Source organism: Sciurus vulgaris (genome assembly GCF_902686455.1).
Source record: "Sciurus vulgaris genome assembly, chromosome: 16".
NCBI classification, from domain to species: domain Eukaryota; kingdom Metazoa; phylum Chordata; class Mammalia; order Rodentia; family Sciuridae; genus Sciurus; species Sciurus vulgaris.
The window spans coordinates 42641354-42659911 of NC_136477.1; the positions used below are offsets into that span (position 1 = coordinate 42641354).

The window sequence follows — 18558 nt, forward strand, 5'->3', positions numbered from 1 at the left end:
AAAATAGGAAAATTTATTGACCAACAGTGACTTCAAGGAAGATATCTGAAATATCTGTAACTTCTTATGATGAAACTCAATGAAATATGAATAGAGCCATCTCACACTCAAAAAATATCTCTCAATGACATTTTCCTTGTTAATTCACAGGATATGCAATCAGATGATGCAGCTCTAAAGTATCCAAAACAGTCCACTCAAGTATATTTATTTTTAAAAGCATTACATTAAATTCACTGCTTTTCATTTAGTGATGGGAGAATTTTGATTGCCAGTTTTAGAACCCTCTTAAAAATAACAGCTTTGGAGTTCAGTGTAGCACAGAAGCCTTAAAACTTCACGTTCCATTTGCCTGTGGCTATGTTTGACCTCTTTCCTCAAGTCTGTCATTTAAATTTCCACTTTATTCCCCTCTTAGCCTTGGACACAAACCAACAATTACTTTTAAATAGGAATCTTTGTAGTTTAAATATCACAGTCTCCTATCTGATTACAGAAACATTTTCTTTTAATTAAGTTTGTTGCAAAAATCCATGTTTCCAGAGAGAAAATGTACTGTGAAGTTTGAAAAGGACTAAAGAATAAACCTGGGGAGAATGTTTCCTAGAGGTGTGTGGATCTTGCAACAAATGATTTGCTTCTGTACAGTTCCAATGTCAATGTGAGTATCCTGCACAACCCCAAGGAGCGCCAATCTATTCTTCGTATTTTGCATGATGCAATATAAATGGTGCCTCCTGGACTTAGCAACTTACTGTAAAAATTTTGATGACTTTGGTAATTTTCAAAAGTGCCAAGATCATCAGAGAGGAAGAATCTATAGTAAAATTATTAAAGGGATCAATTGCAAGGAAATGTATCTCTCAAGTTAGAAGATAATGATTAAGTTTGCAATATGATGTCAGATGAATCTAATTTTCTGATTTTTGGGGGCAGGGGTGGTCATGAAATTTAAAATGTTTTAATATAGTAAAAATGAATGTGACCCTTGCTATTAATCAAATTGGTTAAAAAAATCCAAAGGGAAAACTTATCATTAACTTTGTAACTGATTCAAAAGTCAAAGGAAAATCTTATTGCTAACATTGTTTATAAACTTAATAAATTATGTAATGTCTTCCCTTTTTTCTAGAAGTTAATTCCTTTTTTGCTCACCGGTCCACCTGGCCTGGAAGAACTAGAAGAACTCAGCTAATATCTAGAACAAACTTCATGTTTCCAGACCTTTTTTTTTTTTTTTTTTTTTTTTGGTACTAGGAATTGAACCTAGGAATGTTTAACCACTAAGCCACATTCCTACTCCTTTCTATTTTTTTTTTTTTTTTTTTGAGACAGGGTCTCATTAAGTTTCTTAGAGCCTCACAAAGTTGCCAAGGCTAACTTGCCATCCTCCTGCCTCAGCCTCCCAAGCTGCTGGGATTACAAGGCGTGATTATCCAGGCTATTCTTGAAAAATCCAACTATTCCTTTTTACTTCTTGGATCCTCCATGATTCCCAGGGACCTAAAATGACAGTCATCTATGTCCTAGTGATGGGTACCATCTATTAGAAGCACCTGGCAGAGGTATCTGAAGTTGGAAGGAATGACTGTTCCAGGGCAGGTGTTTATCAGAACAGGGCAATAAATGGTATTGCAATTAGAGATGTCAAGAGTGTATTTAAAGCCCAATGCATGTCTAGCGCCAATTAAAATACACTGATCTAACCAAGAGTCCATAACAAATTGATCTCAGAATGTTCAAATAAAGAAATTTGACAGAACTTGGCCATGAACTAGATGTCTATTTTAGCCTCTGAGCATGCTCACATCCAGCTCCCACCTAGTAGGTGTTGAAAGAAATGTTATTAAGGAACAGAACTCCAGATGGTCCCAGGGAAAAGGTTTGCACTATTATAATAAACACCATGCATGACTGACAAGCTCTATGAATGACAGACAAAAATAACAAGCAATAAATGAGATAGTGTGACTGATGCCTCATAAGAGACTAAACAGCTCAGAGCAAATATGGTATATAAACAAGAAAGAATTTTCCTGGAGAAAGAGGAATAAAAAAGAAATCCTGGCAAAAACCCTGGGAGCAAGGCAAGATAGGTTGTTTTCCACTTATTTCATCTGTGCCCCCTGCTATTCCCAAGATCCATATATGCAATTAGCATTTTCATTATTTGAACATTTTATTATGGAAAATTTCATGCATTCACCAAGGTAGACAGAAAAATAAAATGAACCTTTCTGTACTACATAACAGCTGTTACCAATTCACAGACAAACTTGCTTCATCCTGATCCCCACCCACTCTTTCCACATCTCCTATTTTCTTAATCATGTATCAAACATCATATAATTTCATCTGTCAAAGTTGTTATATAACTTTAAAATATTAGAGCTCTCTTTTTAATACAGTCACATTATCATGACAACATCTAAAAATTTAACAATAATATCTTAGTATCATAACTGTATAGACAGCTTGAATTTTCAGTTGCCTCATAAATGTCAAACATATTTCAGGTTTATATTTTATTTTTTGAACTAGGATCTAAATAAAGTCCAAATGGTACGATTATTTGGTATTGTAAATTCCTTTTTTTTCTCTATAGTTTCTCTCTCTTTCCCTGTTTCTCTCTCCCTCTTTCTCTCCTCCTACCCCAAATTTATTTGTTCGATAGCCCTGTAAAATTGCCACAGTTTAGATTTTACAGACTGTATCTTCATGGTGTTTTTCTATTTTTTTTTATTTGTTCTAATTTGTTGTACATGACAGTAGAATGCATTTATACATTTTCAAAGATCATACATAAATGAAGTGTGATCTCTCATTTTTCTTCTTATACATATTGTAGGACCACATGAGTCATAGTCCTCTGCAAATTCTATAACTTGGTAACTGGATTTAGTCTTGATCAAATTCAAGCCAGCTTTTGCTTATATTTGGTTTTTGGCATTACTACTTCAGAGATGATCTTGACTGAGATGATCTTGACTTTTTTCACAAGTATGTACATCTTTTTGCCTCTCATTGTTCAATATGAGAAACTGCTGATCCTCAACCCAAATTCTTTATGCCCTTAGAGACTATAAAGCAACTTGTAAAGTGCATATCCATCAGCATGCACGTAAGCAACAGTATATCATTACCAAACTGCAATATCCTAATTCTTTCATATAATTAATTAGCTGAAATACTTCTTTAAAGAGATACAATCTTCAAGTATTTGCTTATTGTGTGGTATAGGTCACATAGGGCATGAAGTATAAATGCATGATTCTTATACTTTATTAAAGTCTTGGCAGCAATGAGTTAATTTACTATCATTCTCCAATGGAGAGGTATAGTTTTTAATGATTTTCAATTCATGGATTAAACATACTTGAAGTTCTGAATCTCTTGTAGTTATTATTTTTATTGATTTGTAAATTGTCCCAATTTTGTATTGAGAGCCTCTTCAATTTTGCCATTTGATTTTTTTTCAACCCTTGTGGTCTTTGATAATGTCCCTACTGTTAGATCTGTAAAGCTATTCCAGACTGACTTACTGCCCTACATCAGAAATCAAAAATTTCTCCAAAGGTCCTGATTCTCTATGATAAATCTAGAAATTGAACATTCTCATTTGCTTCTGAGTCATTTGTTGTTTTCAGGCCTCTTTATTGCACTGACCAAGAAAAAATTTGGTGATATAATAAACTAGGGGTCATGTTAATACTTTAAAATCAAGTCAGTATTAATGACTTTTACATAACTTCTTCTAGCTTACATTTTCCAGGTTTCAAGGATACTGGAAATGCTAGAATTAGAATATCACATAATTACTCATTAATTTTATCCCACATTATGCACAGGGAAACAATTATACTATTGACACTACCATTAATATGCTTATTAAACTTATATACTTTTTTGTTTTGCAATTCTTATAATTCAATGTAATACATTAGGGATTATTATTAAATTAATATGTTCAAAACCACTTAGAATAACCCCTTCCTATGCTTCCAAGAACATGCCAAATTTAGTTCATATTTCATTATAACATTAACTTTAGAAATTCTAAAACTACGTTTCAATTTTACATAAAACATTTAGAAATTTTAAACATGTATAGTGTCTCTCATATTATACATATGTGATCTAGTCCTATGTCAAATCTATAAAATGAGACATTATTAAAGGGTTGTAAACTCATCTGTTTCTTGTTTTCTCTGCTCTATTATACCTCTGTTTTAAATCATAATTGTTTTTTTTTCATAATTTATTCTTTTATCGGTCTTTGGTAAAATTATCTATATAATATCATCCTTTAAATGTAGGATAGTATATCATATTTTAATGTAAGATTTCTTTTAGGGAGTTTTACATTTTTCATCCTGTGTTTAATATTAATACCATTTTATGATATCCTTTTACTATTCTTTTCTATTGGTGCTTTATTAAGAACAAGATTGAAATCAGCTAGTAAACTTTTCTTCCCCTGTTCCAACCTGAACCACAGCAAATAAGAGTAACACAGTTCCACCTCTAGATAATAATGGCTACTGTATATTTTCACATACTCTGCTTATTCACTTATTTTAAAAATAATTTCACTATTACTTTTGTTAGTGCATGTTCCTATGCTATTTCTCATTCTAGTGACTTCAGTTTCTTAAGTTTTTATTATTAATATTTGTTTCCTTTGATCCCCCCCCCCTTTGGGAATTCCTATTATACAGATATTAGATCTTTGAAAATTTTCTACATTTGTTACTATCTTTCAAACCTAAAATATCACTTCTTTTTTTCTTTCAATATTATTCCTCTCCATTTTTTTTATTTATACTGAAGAATGATCTGTCCTAGCTCCCTTTGTGCTTTTTCAAGTGTAATTGTAATTTCTGAAATATTTTTATTTTATTATAATTATTCCTTGACCTCTGTGATTTCATTTATGGATTTTTTTTCTGACTGTAATTGAGTTGTTTTTCATGTCTTCTATTTTTGTAGTCCATTTTAAGCCATTTTGAAATTGTACATTATAGTTTCATCTGTTTGCCATGACATATATAATGAATACACCATCTATAGTTTCGTTCTGCAGTTTCTTCTTTCTCCTCCAACCTTATTTGTAATACCCATATATACAAATCAAATACAGTATTTTTTTATTCCTAAATTTTTGGTTTTTAAGTTTGCTGACTGCTAACAGAGAGGGCTGGGTCAGGAGAACTTCCTAGCTTCACACTTCTTCACACTTCACATCTTCTCTGGCTTTTATGAAGTGGTCCATCATATGGTCTCATACTTGCAGAGATCTCTAAGCATTGATTCCCTTCCTTGTTCTTGTCAGGGCCTTTTCCTTCCTCTCTCCTGTCCTGTTAGATAAGATCAAAATCTCAGTAGTCTCTCCTCAGTGTTTGTCCTTGTCTGGTCAGACAGCCTTGTCTCCTTGGTTTTCCATCTTCATAGGGAGGGCAGAGGTGACTTTAGCTCCTTCATACCTTGCCATTACCATTTTGCTTATTGTCATGGCTTTTTAACTTCAGCTACTACATTCAAATGCCACCTCAAACTTTCCAGTGAATACCTAATAGCTCTTTGGATCCTATTATTCTTAGACTCTTCAGATATCATACTCATTCTTTGTTCTACCTCACATGATAGTACTTGTTTAGCCATTACAGATTTGTCTTCATCCATATTTAAAGTCTCATGGAGATATTTTTGCATTCAATATTGGTGCACATGTTTTCTGTGGATTTCATTTCCATTTTTCCTGGGATTTTAACACTCTGAAGTATGACATCAGCAGTCCTGGTTGTATAATTTTAAAATGAACTAGAGAATTCCTAAACCTGAAAGATGTCTTTGAAATACCTAAAGCTAATCTCTTATTACTTTTGTTTTTTGGATTACAACTCACAAGTCATCATGATTATTTTGTACAGATCAATGTTTAAAAATGATTCTTTGGCTCTAAAAATGTTTTGGTTCTGTTGGATCTATTCTTTCAGAAACAAACCTAAATCTTATCAATTCTGCAATATAACTGAGATAAAACCACTTAGTTATTTAGTGTGAGACTGAGTTTTTCCAATTAGTGGGTCACTCTGATAAAATTGGATGCAGTCAGTCTTCCATATCCATGGGTTCTACATCTGTAGGTCAACAAACTGAAGATTGAAAATAGTCAAGGCACAGACTAGAAAAAGCATATACAACACAAAAAACTACAAAGGGGTTATTATCCAGGGTTACTTTGTGTCGATATGTTGAATAAAAGAAAAATTTAAATTTGCATAAGTAAGGATCAGATTAAATGAGTTTCCATAACATAAAAAGGAATTTAAAATCAAAGTAATCAGAAAAATAAAAGTGAAAATAATACATTATAATTCCTCATGAGTCAGACTGGCGAATAAAAACTGTTCTTGTCCAAGATAATTTTGAAGATGTATTTAAAAGAATACACCTGCAAGATACTGAGAACTATTATAAAGAGACAGTAATTAAGAAAGTATGGTATGGGACAAAGAATGCATAGATTTATCCAAGAAACAGAATAGAGGGCACACAAATAGACCCATGCATATGTAGCCAACTGATGATTTACAAACACTGTAATGCAGTGGACAGCTCTATGGAAATATGTATCTGACCCTCATCTCATACCTCAAACAAATATTCAGTTCCAAATGGATGAAATGTTAAATGTAGCATGTGAAACAATAAAATACTTGAAGAAAAACAGGAAAATAAATCTTTATTCTCTTAGTGTGGGCAAAGGGTTAAACTAAGGGGGAAATTAACACATAAATCGGGAGAAGATATTTACTATAGATCTATTTAAAATACATACATATACATACATATATATATTCAGAATAAAGAACTCTTAAAAATCAGTAAGTCTAACAATACAATAGATAACGGACCCAGGACATGAACAGGCACATCACAAAAGAGGACACCCATTTATATACATAAATGTTAAACGTTACCAGTAACGCAAATTAAAGCCTCAGTGAGAACCACTCTATCCCTACCATAAGGCTAACATGAAAAAGATAGTAACCACATTTCCAGTGCTAGAAAATAACTGGTTTTGACACTGGGCCTATGATTGATGTCTGTCCCTCTTCTAGTTTCCATATTATTCTGTCTTTTTGTTTTTCTGCAATCTAAAGAATACATGATAAATGTAACCACCACCCACAAACTTGGGATAGAGAGTTGCCAAAAAGAAGAGAAAGGAACCATATAGCAAGTAAGAAAACACCATAAATATTATGAACTTTATTTAGTCAACTGCTTATAGGCTGTAGCTAGTATTTTTAATTTTTTTTCATTGAAGCATAGTCCATATTTCTCTATTCTTCAGCCAGTTCCCTAGTTGGTGAGGTATTTTTTGCACATAGATGTGACCCAGACATTCAGGTTCAACAGGCACAGGTCTTGTGATACTGTCCGTGGAAGGCAAGAGAAATCACCTGAGAATTATATCTACTGATAATGAGAATCCTACCCAATACAGCATATCTGTGGACACATAGAATATCAGGATTCCAGCCACACTCTCTTACTACCAGTATCTAGAAGCAACTGCTTCCCTTGAAGGTAGAGATCAGTCACCACTCTCAAGATCACAGCCCCCTTTCCTAAGAAAAATATAATAACCAAAGTGCAGCCTCAGCTTCCAATCTAATGGTCACAAGAGTTGTTATCTTTTGACAGAACTACTCCAGCTTGTCACTAAAATCTCTAACTGAGCAGGCACCAGACTCTTAAGAACAGGATTAAACATTTAAAATATGAATTGTTTTGCATAAATATAAAAGGCATTACCCCATTTCCAATCCTTGACTACTAGATCTATGTATTTGGGGTATCGGGGGGGAGCACCAAATATTTTCTTTTGCTATTTCAGGACACAGATGACCTCTATAATTTGGCAGAGTAATCTTTCCCAGCTGGCACTGGAACTAAGGTCTCACTGGACCATTTCACTAGTGCATAAGCCAGCTGTTGGTGAATGATAGTGTATACGATCTGAGTACTGGAACTCAGAGGCATCTTCTTTTTGCCTTACATAACTTCTCTTTGATAAGAGTGTTCTAGAAGGTATACCGAATGGGTTTTCATATTGATGCATTAAGAACTAAATAAAGGAAAATGAGAGAGAGAGGAAAAAAATCAAATGAAAAGTGGGTATTCCAATCAGGAAAAATCTGTATTGCCCTTCATGTGATTAAAGGGGATCCTTTGTCATGAACCCTCCACTGGAGTCTGGGCTGGTCCCTTTCAGGTGTATTATATCATGCCACAACTTTAGATTTGGTCGTTGTTTCTGACCATTTAGGAGCTTAATAATGGCAATTAACTATGCTAAGCTTGGTACCTGAAAGTTTTTCTTGAGACCTTTGTGCTGTTTTTTTATTGCTGCCACACCGTATAAAGTATTTACAAGGGCATCAAGCAAGTACGGGGATGACTGCAGAGGTTAAATCTCATTAAAATATGGATTTACTTACATACTAGGTTATTAGTAGTTTCTATTGTAGTGGAGACTTTTAATTGAGCATTCACATGGGGCATAGATACTTTCTAGATTTGGGGTTCATTCTAAAAGGTCCATAGGCATATATTTTCCAAAAATCTTCCTTATCACTAGTCTATCAATATTTTTCTGTCTCTATCCCAAACTTTCCAGCTTAACCTAATAGGAAATATTACAGCTCCTAACCTCACTTTGCAGACAAAATGGTCAGAATATGGTCATCTAGATAAAAGTTTATAGATTTGGAAATTCTAGAAGTAATGTTAATTGGATCAAGATGGGTCCTGGAGTCCATCTTAATCTAGGGTCAAATCCCAATTGTGCCAGTCATCAGATAGGTGATAATGGGCAAATAGCACTTCCTCGTCTGGACTATGGAGTAAATAACAGTGCCAAAACCATCAGAGATGTTTTAATTATTATACAAGTTCAACTTGTAAGAGATTTAGAAAAGCTTTGGCACATAGATATCATTTTAGTTGATACATTTATTCAACAAACTTTGAGAAACTTCAGTGTGTCTGTACTTTTCTAAATCAGTAAATGGAGGATATGTGAAAAAAGGGATGACAGACAAGCATTAGGTCACAGCCTACACTGCCTGGCAGCTTACTGTGAAAAACTGCCTTCTCTGTGTCTGCAGCTGTTTTGACCTAGGCTGTCCCTCATGCATGTCTGCCAGGTACCTGACAGTGGGAAGTCCTCTCAGTAACAGTTCTTTCCACTAGAGTTTAAAGCATTTAGAGAATAGGCTCTAAAGCATGTGGATAATATTCTTGCCCTTTTCTCCTCAATCTAGTCTTGAGACAAAGCTAAAACTAAAGTAAACTACATTAGAGATTTTGGGGCTCAGATGTGGTTCATAGTAGATGGACAAAGATAACAAACATGTCTTTCTGCGGAATTTTTTTAAATGCTTTTTTTTTTTTTTTTTTTTTAATAATAATACCAAAAATGGTGCCTGGCTTTCAAAAGTCATTTGGAGTAGGTTAATGCTGGATCCACCTTGGCATCATCCAATTCAGCAAACCATTAAACTGTAGTGTGTAGCCCCTGTTGAAGCTTTGGATTCAGACTTTGGCTAATTCACTTACATCAATAAATCTACCCATGGGCAATTTGTTTTATTGGTGGAACAACCTGAATATCTACTCTCATAAATAATACCTAGATTTTTAATGCTTTTTATTTAGAAATAACTTTACGGGCTGAATTGTGTCCTCCCAAAAGTTTTATGTTGAAGCTCTAACCGCTGGTACCTCATAACATGACCATATTTGGAAATAGGTCTTTTTTCATGAGATGATGAGGCCATTAGGGTAGGCCCCAATCCACTCTGAATAGTGGACTTGTAAGAAAGGGAAATTTGGGCAGATACCAGGGACACACAGAGAGGCCATGTGAGGACAGAGCACAAAGGCAGATATTCTCAGGCTAAGGTGAGAAGTCTCAGAAGAAACCATACCTGCCCCTTGCCTTGGACTTCCAGTCTCCAAAAACTTTGAAAAGTAAATTTGTGTTGTTTATATCATGGACTTTGTGGAATTTTGTTAAGACAGCCCTAGCACCTATACCCAGCTTCGCCTGAAGTCAATATCTTATATAGCCATAGTATAGTAATCAAAATGGTAACGCCTAGATTTTGGTGATGTAAATAAGAAGTAGCTGCATTTTCCCCTCCCTGTATCCCTTCTCTATATTTCACCCTCTGAACTCTCATTCCAAGTATTGGGCATGTTGAATTCAGGCTTTAGTGTAGAGAACCACTGAGGGTACAGAATTGGGACAAATTTAGCTCTAATATTTATCCTCAGATTTGGAATAAAGAGTTAAACTTTTTCAGAATATTGCAATTACTAACTAGAGCACTCAATTTCAGAATATTGCAATTACTAACTTTATTCCAACTGTTAGAGTTCAATATGTTCCCGGCCAATGTCGGATCTTTCACTCAAGAATCTTATGAGGCTATGAAGTCCACCTTTATAACTCAGCAGCTCTATGTTAATAACTTACAGTTAAGTAAGTTTGTAATTGCAAACTTACAGATCTGAACATGTAAGGGCATGTGATATTTTCACATCTCAATGTCATCCTCTGCACTGAGGCAAGAATTTCGACATTGTTTCTTATCATTGTACTGCTTTAAATTACCCAATTCTGTCAGAAATAATTATTCAGCATGGTGTTGTTTTTTTTTTTTTTTCCTTAATTGTCCCCTATTAAATTGTGTTACTGCAGTATCTATCTACCTGGTATCCTAGAGCTACATACATGATTTCAAATGATTACAGACCATAAGATAATTAGCTGTTTCTGAATAGTATACCATGGGATACTAATTCACTTCCATAAAAATGAAAAATGTCCTCATGTTTTTCATTTTATCTGTATCCAACAACCAATTCCAAATATTGCCATGTCTCAGAGGATTTGTTTCCTGCAGCCAACTCTCTGTTACAAATCTCGTTATCAGCCACAATTCTTTCTCTACAAAAAGCAATAATAAATTTTGGCTTGCATAAAGGAAAAAAGGAATTTATTAGGTAGCTCATAGACTAAAGACATTTTACAAACAGGGCTTGGAAGAGACAAAACAAGGGTCTTTCTAAAGTTCTTCAGCTCCTTCCATTATTTCAACAGTGTGTACATACTCAGCTTCCCAGGAGAGAATCTCATTATCCTAAATGTTGTCAGAGACAGTGTTCAATCCCTACCTGAGACATTATGAGTTGCAGTCAGGGGGAGTCACACTGATTGACTACCACTCCACAGGGACTAGGGAAACAGTCGTCCCCAAAGAAAAGAGTTGAAGGAAGATGAAAAAGCAAAAACAACAACTGTCCAGGACAGGGCTCAAAAGGAATCTAGAATGGAATGAATCTTAAGTCTGAGGTAAAGATATTTTAAGTGTTCTGGACTTTTATGGTAAAAATATTAGGAGTGCCTGCATGCCCTTTCCCATGTTCCTATCAAATTACTCACAAAAAGTTCCAAAAGAAAAGTTTAAAGAGCAATAGGTAAATTAGTCAATAAGCTTCCAGATCACAGATGGGATTTCTTTTCTTTAAGAAAAGTTAGGATAAAACCCTTAGGCCTAATTGCAGAAATATGCACAGGAAAATGCTGTAAGAAAAGTCCACCAATCAAACTCAACAGCACAAGCCTAATAGGGGGTTTCCCACATCGGTATGGCTTTGAGTGGGACCAAGGCTGTGTCCTTCTCACTTAGCCTCCATAAAATAGTAATAATGGTATTAGTGGCTATTTTCTCATCAATACTTCAGAACATACCTTTTGACTCAGTATTTCCACTTCTGTAATTTTATTCAAAAGGAATAATTATTATTGCAACTAACATTTTCATATGGTTATGTTCAACTGTAGAACAGAAGAATTAATGAAAGTCTACACTAAACAGATATTTAAAGGTCATTCCTGGGCAATATAAAAATGCCAAACAAAAAGAGAAACTTCCATAAACGTCTGTAAGGTAACAGTCCAACTCTGACCACATGATAAGAAACCAACTGGCAAAAAGATACTAGATAAAGAATAAGGAGTAAATCTGTCCACAATAATGAAATAAATGAAATTTACAGATAAGTTTAGATCCAGAAAAGTAATCAATTACTAGCAAAAGAAAAATAATGTCTTCAGTTATACAAGGCTTCAGAAATTTCACCACACAACAATCCTGTTTGAAAGTACTTCTGGAGGAAGTATATCAGTAAGGAAAGAAACAAATAAGAGGATGATCTGATATAAGGGCAAGTAAATATATTCACCATATTACTCTATCTAAATAAACAAGATTAAAAACACATGTAAACAATGATCCAGACCTGAAATTCTAGATAAAAATAGAATCCTAGGGGAGAGGGATAAATGGGTGGAAATACCTGATGAAACAGATAACTTGCTAGGGTAAGTATCTAGCCTGGGTAATTACCTAGTGTGAGGTAAATGTAGACATATTGGTAAATTTAACAAACCAATATGGGTAAAACAAACCAAAATATGGACCATAATTATTCCATTGTCTCAAGTTTTCAATTCTATAAATATTGAAGTGAAATCAAGACAATTACAATAAAATAGGTTGAAAATTATAATCTAGAGATTACATATATTCATATATGATATATAATATATATTTTCAAACATATATATTTTTTCAAATGCTCTAATCATTCACCTATTACTTTTCACAAAAGAATAAAGCTCTAAAAACAAAATACTTATTTCAAAAGTTACCATAAGTGGTATATATGTTGCTCCATTAAGTTTTATAGGTGCCCTATGCCTTGAATAATGGGATTCAATGGGTTAATTATGAATATTCATTACAAGGAAAAAAAGTAGATTAAATACACTGAATTATCAAAACGCTGAAGAATATTGAACTACTGAAGGATAGAGAAGAAAGAAGAAAAAAGAAAGCATGTCAATGGAAATTACAAAATGTGGTAGCAGAAATGAGTTCTGATAAAACAGTAGGGTGAGACTTCTGACTCTAGTCAACATGGAAAAAAAATGGAACCAGACTTACCTTCCGAGTTAAACAAAAAAATATGGGACATAGTGATTTCGGACATTAGATTGCAGGCAATGCAGGACTGTGAACTGAGAGAAGATAAATAGTGTGAGCCTTTAATTGCATAGGCTCACTACCAGGAGGCAGTGTCCAAGGCACACTGGAGAAAGGGGCACCAAAGCAGTCTGGTAATCTCACTGAACTGAGGGGACGTATTCCAGAGTTTGAGGAGGCTAAGTGACCTAGAACTTACAGGACAGAGTACTGGGCAGGAGGGAGTTGGAGGGAAAGGGAGACACACACACAGAGAAGATGTAGAAAGACAGGCAAATCAGACAGGAAGAGAGAGAGACATACTCAGAGAGAGAGGGGGAGAGGTTAAAGGAGGAGAAGAAGAGGAAGAGGATCAACAACAATAACAACAAAATAAGAACTACTACTAATACTACTTCTATTACTGAGAAACCCTGGGAGTACTTAGCCTAATATGGATCTGTGCAGTAAAAGAGGAAAATAGCTATGGTTGGTGTTATGGTTTGGATGTGAGGTGTCCACAAATAGCTCACGTGTGAGACAATGCAAGAAGGTTCAGAGGAGAAGTGACTGGGTTGTAAGAATCTTAACCCAATCAGCAAATTAATCCCCTGATAGGGATTAACTGAGTGGCAGCTGAAGTGGTAGGATGTGGCTGGAGGAGGTGGGAAATGAGGTGTGGCTTTGAAATACATATTTGTGTCTGGCACATAGAGACCTCTCTCTGCTTCCTGATCACTAGGTGAGCTGGTTCTGTCTGCTACACAATCCCACCATGAAGTTCTGCCTCACCTTGATGCTTGAGGAATAGTGCCAGCCTTCTGTGGACTAAGACTTCTGAAACTGTGAGTCTTCTAACAAACTTTTCCTCCCCTAAAATTGTTCTGGTCAGATCTTTTAGTCACAGGGGTGAAAATGCCGACTAAAACAGCTAGTAAAGCAATCCTCAGAGAGGAGTAGGGATAAAGTGAAGTAGATCTAAAAATTCCAACAGCTACAAAGAGTTGGGAATAATTTCAATTCATAGGGGTATAGAGTAGAAACCTTAGGAAAATATTAAAAACCTTAGGAAAAACCTTAGTAAGTAGGATTAATTTAATCTTAGATTAAGGCTGCTCCATTCATACCAAAGCTTAAAAGAAAGACTTGAAAGGATGCAATTAATTCCAAAGGATCCAGCAAATTCCAAAAATGTTGGGACAAATTCCGGTATTATTTAAAGGAATAAAATAATATAAAAAAAGAAAAGTCCACATCTCACATCCAATAAAAAATTATCAGGTATGCAAATGAGAAAGCAAATATAACCTCAAAATCTAAACCAACAATACAAACTGTACAAAAATTGAGGTATAATGGAACTAGAAGCTAAAAATATTAAAATAGGTACTATAAATATGTTATAGTGGTAGAAAAGATAATAATAAGAAGAAAAATAGAATAAGAAGGTGGTAGGAGATGGTAATAATAATAATAATAAATATAAAATAATATTTCTAGAGACAAAAAAAGCAAGTTGTGAAATTAAAAATACAAGGTGGATAAAGTTAAAAGGTTAAAAGTGCAAAACAAAAGATTAATGATTACTGAACTTGAAAGAGCAGTATAAATTAAGCAAAATTTAGAAAGAATGAAGCAGATTGAAAAAAAATACCAGCAACCAATAATACAATACAGAAAGATATAACCTGTAATTGGAATTCCAGCAGGAGAAGATAAAGATGAAGTAACTGAAATGATATGTTAAGGAGTAAAAATTTTTTCAAAACTAGTATAAACTATAAGCACACAGATATAGAAAACCCAATAAGCTTTGCTGAGAGGAAATATAAAGAAAATTACATCACAGTAAATCATAATCAGATTTCTAAAATCAATAAAGTAGAGAAAAATCTTAAAACCAGACATAGAAAAGCATATTGAATGTAGAAGGAAAAAGCAAGAGTGAAAACACACTTCTTATCAGATAGTATGCAAGCCAAAAGACAATGGGAAAACATTTTTGCATAAGTAAAAGAATTTTTAAAACACAGCTGAGAATCTTTGTTGTAAGCGAAAATATTTTTTCAAATTTGAAGGCAAAATAACTTTTTCAGGCAAACCTATGTCAAAGGAACTTATCAACAGAAGATTATTATAAGAAATCTTAAAACTTTTTCAAGGACAATATCTCAAAGAAATTTGATTCTACTCAAAGAAATGAAGAGTGACGTAAATGGTTAAAATGTAGAAAAACATATTTTTCTTATTTTTAGTATTTTAAAAATACATTTGACTGTTCAAAGGAACAAGAATAAAATATTATTAGATGCAGCATTTATATGAGTAAAATATTTAATAATAACAAAAAGAACAAGGGAATAGAAATATATTTTCAAAAGATATTCATAGATATGTATACACTGGAATATAGTAGAAGAATTTAGATTGTCCTATTTAAAGATATATAGGTGAACCTAGAAAGATTGCTAAACATGAAGCAAAGGTGTGTACCTGCTAAGCCACTAAAATAGATAAATAGAATAAAAAATAATGTAGGAAAAAGAAGAAAAAGGGAAAGGGACAGATAATAAAATATTAACACACAATTGTCAATAATTATGTTCATTATTAATAATTAAAAATTCCTATGAAAAATCAGAGATCGTCACGTAGGACTAAAAATAAAATATCTAACCATTTGTAGTGTATAAGAATTCTACTTTATTTTTTTATCAGTGCCTATAATTTATATAGAAAAATGGGTTGCACTGTGGCATATTCATACCTGTATAAAATATATTTTAATCATTTTTTTACCCTTGTTACCGCCCACTCTCCCCTCTTTCCTTCCTCTGATTCCTTTCTGACAAAGTTCCCTCTAAATACAAAGATACATACATATATATGTATATTTGAAGTAAAATAATGGAGAAGATAGATCATGAAAATATCATCAAAAGAAAGAGTGTTGGCACAAATATTAACCAAAGGGCATCTGGAAAGGTACATTACTGGGGTTAAAGAGGAAAATTTTATAATGATAATTTATTCATCAAGAGAATGTAATAATCCTTAAATATGCATGTATTTTAAAACAGACATTCAAGATAAAGAAAGCAAAACTAATAAAAACTGAAAGGAGAAATAGAGAAATTCATAAATAGACATGAAAATATCTGCTCTCTTCTTTCAGTAATTAATAGAAAAATATATGTAGAAATTCAGAAATGAGGCAGGAGAATTGGACATTAATAACAACAAATGATCTAATTGAACTGTATAGAACACTTTCCCAACAACAAAATACAAGAACAGTCACCCAGATAGAGCATAAATAGATCATACAGCGGTCAGGGTTATAAAACAAGCTGATTAATTTAAGAGGACTAAAATAATTAAAAGTGTGTTTTATGACCAAAGTGGAATTAAACTAGAAATTAATATAAGAAAGATATCTGAAATAGTGCCAAACAGTTTGAAATTAAACAGTCCATGGATAAATTAGTTCATAGATAAAAGAAAATCATAAAGAAAAATTTAAAAAATGTAACTAAATAAAAATCACAGCAAATCAAAATGTGTGAATTGCAGCTAAAGTTTTTAGCAAGAAAATGATATGATTAAATATTTATGTGAGAAAGATCTCAAATTTAACAATCTGAGTTTCTAACTTAAGAATCTGGAAAAGAAGAATTTTGGGGTAAAGTGAAAGCCTATTTTTTCCAGACCCCATAGATGTTAAAGGATGTACAAAATGCACAAGGTAAATTCTAAGCCCATATGTTTCAAATGGTGACCTCTAACAAACATTTAAAGACAAAATACTAATTCTAAACAACTCCCTTGTATGAAGAAAATTAACAATATGGTGACAGGTTTTCATTTATTTTAATATACCTCATATACTCTGTATGAAACCTAAAACATTGAAAAAAATATTACATATCATTCCTTAAAACATAGGCAAGAGATTATTTGTCAAAGCATTAGATATTGAATCTATCACTCCTGCACAAAAAGTAAGTGGATCATTTCCAAATTTTACTTATTTTTGATACAAGGTAGATTTAATATAAGAAAGTGAATCAGTGTAGTTCATCATACTATGAAATTAAAGAAAATTATGATCATCTTAATGAAGAAAAGTAAATGGACAAAATCTACAAAATTCCGGATTCAAGTCCTCAGTAAATAAGGAAAGACAGGGGACATACTCGACCCAGAGGAAAAGGGGAGGACACCAGCAAAGAAAGGTCCAGCCAATACTGTGAGATAAGGTGAGAGAGTAAATAATCTTTTTCTAAGATTTGAAATAGTATAAGGATGTTTAATGTCATAACTTGGATTCATATTTTTACCAGAGATACCAGCCTATACAGTAAGACAAGAAAATAAAAGAAATACAGGGTATATGTAGACAAAATTGTCAGCAAGTCCATTTGACCATACAACACGACCAAATCTCACCTTGCACTCACTAGTCATAAAAACCAATATTCTTTTATGTCCCTGACAGTATCTTTTATGATTCTGATCTTAGGTAGAAAATTCCAACAACACGAATACTTCACAGCAGTCACCCCTTATCCATGGTTTCACTTTCCATGGTTTTGGTTATTCACAGTCATCTGCAGACTGAAAATAGTAAATGGAAAATTCTGGAAATAAACAATTCAAGAGTTTTAAATTGCACACAGTTCTGAGCAGTGTGGTGAAATCTCGTACTACCCCACCCCATTGTGTGAGCCAGAATGTGACTCTCCCTTTTGTCCAGCATAGTCCTGCTGTGTATACTGCCTGCCAATTGGTCACCGGGTAAACAACTCAGTTATCAGACTGACTGTGGAACCATCATAGTGCTATGTCAAGTAACCCTTATTTTACTTAAAAGTGGCCCCAAAGTATAAGGACAGTGACACTGGCAATTTGGATATGCCAAAGAGAAGTCATGCAGGCTTCCTTTAAGTGAAATGGTAAAAGTTCCTAGCAGGAAAAAAAAAAAAAAGAAATCTTCTATTTGTGAAACTTTGAAGAAGAAAAAATAAATTTATGCTTGTTTTGCTGTCATGTCTCAAATTGCAAGACTTATGGCCACATTGATAAAGTTGTTCACTCTATTTCATTTCATCACTTAGGAACTGTAACATTACCATAACAGGAAGGGTGAATACAGATATTTTAAAACAGAGAGACCTGATTCACATAAATTCTATTACAATGTATTATTATAATTGTTTTATTTATCAATTATTTTAAAACTCTTACTTTACCTAAATTATTAATTAAGCTTTATCATAGGTATATATGTATAGCAGGGAAAAAAGGCCATACTACATATATAGGATTTACTACCACAGATTGAGTATTCCTTACCTGAAATGCTTGAGACCAGAAATACTTTACAAACCAAACATCCCTAATCAAAAATCCAAACTCTGAAATACTCCAGAATCCAAAACTTTTGAGT

The 18558-nt window shown here is 33.5% G+C and overlaps 2 long non-coding RNA genes across 2 annotated transcripts in view; one reads left to right on the top strand and one right to left on the bottom strand.

The window, feature by feature from the left end:
- Window positions 1–18558, bottom strand: part of LOC306646543 — a 402794-nt gene that overhangs the window by 141388 nt on the left and 242848 nt on the right. The gene's annotated exons all lie outside the window — the stretch shown is intronic.
- LOC306646541 overlaps window positions 13842–18558 on the top strand; it is a 54186-nt gene continuing 49469 nt past the window's right edge. Inside the window, exon 1 of the long non-coding RNA XR_013759870.1 lies at window positions 13842–13954. This is a non-coding gene — a long non-coding RNA (uncharacterized lncRNA). The remainder of the gene's footprint in view (window positions 13955–18558) is intronic.